The following is a 1,350-nucleotide window of genomic DNA, read 5'->3' on the forward strand; positions in this document are numbered from 1 at the left end:
GAGCTCAATCACATAGGGGAGCTCTGGGAAACAGAATGGAAGATAGAACTCAGACTTATCCCACCCCTGTGGTGAGGGAGTTGAGGTGTTTATACACCAAATCCCATCAATCATCAGTTGAGGGGTGCTCTGGGAAATGTTAATTCCCTAACATTTCCAAGACTCAAAAACCTGCTGGAAGTTTTGGAGAAAGATCTCGGGCAAAAAGATGCAGATACTGGCAATTAGAAGTCCGTCTGCATGCATAAGATGGCAAGGCCTGAGGATTATGGATGGGACATCTACAGGGTCTGTTACATGTGGTTTAAAGATCAACAAACAAATTCAGCTTTCCAGCCCCGGCCCCGGACCCTGCAGCTGCCGAGATGTTGATGCCTAAGAAGAACCGGATTGCCATTTACGAACTCCTTTTTAAGGAGGGAGTCATGGTGGCCAAGAAGGATGTCCACATGCCTAAGCACCCGGAGCGGGCAGACAAGAATGTGCCCAACCTTCATGTCATGAAGGCCATGCAGTCTCTCAAGTCCCGAGGCTACGTGAAGGAACAGTTTGCCTGGAGACATTTCTACTGGTACCTTACCAATGAGGGTATCCAGTATCTCCGTGATTACCTTCATCTGCCCCCGGAGATTGTGCCTGCCACCCTACGCCGTAGCCGTCCAGAGACTGGCAGGCCTTGGCCTAAAGGTCTGGAGGGTGAGCGACCAGCAAGACTCACAAGAGGGGAAGCTGACAGAGATACCTATAGACGGAGTGCTGTGCCACCTGGTGCCGACAAGAAAGCCGAGGCTGGGGCTGGGTCAGCAACCGAATTCCAGTTTAGAGGCGGATTTGGTCGTGGACATGGTCAGCCACCTCAGTAAAATTGAAGAGGATTATTTTGCATTGAATGAATTTACAGCCAAAAAACCTTAAAAAAAAAAAACAAAAAACAAATTCAGGTCTTTCTCTGGTCCCTTTTCCTGTGGTAAATCTTGGCACATCAATGTGACTGATGGAAGAATAATTAATCACATAAAAACAGTTAAAGTTACTAGATGAAGTAACATGGAAAGTGTACCTTCTGCATGTAATCATGTATCTGGTATTTGGGGTTATCTTGTATGTATGATACGTTTTCTTGGTATAAATAGAACATAGTGGACAAATGTTTAGGAAGTGGCATGCCTTGAGCAACAAGAAATTTTGAGTGACAGACACGTTTCAGAGGAAAAAACTGCAGAGTTTTTACATTTCTGTGAACTATGAGATAGGTTTTGGTAGCAGAAAATGTGTGAGATTGAGAAGAGTTGAGTTAGAGTGAAGGGTATGCATTGATCTTGCAAGCTTCAGAACATCTTGGGAGTGGCA

The 1,350-nt window shown here is 45.4% G+C and overlaps 1 pseudogene across 1 annotated transcript; it reads left to right on the forward strand.

The window, feature by feature from the left end:
• The first annotated feature begins 333 nt into the window (after positions 1-333).
• Positions 334-925, forward strand: LOC104669865 (annotated as a pseudogene). Its single transcript, XR_749048.2, has one exon. The product of XR_749048.2 is annotated as a 40S ribosomal protein S10 pseudogene (transcript).
• Positions 926-1,350: the final 425 nt, after the last annotated feature.

This window comes from Rhinopithecus roxellana, chromosome 1, assembly GCF_007565055.1.
Source record: "Rhinopithecus roxellana isolate Shanxi Qingling chromosome 1, ASM756505v1, whole genome shotgun sequence".
NCBI classification, from domain to species: Eukaryota; Metazoa; Chordata; class Mammalia; order Primates; family Cercopithecidae; genus Rhinopithecus; species Rhinopithecus roxellana.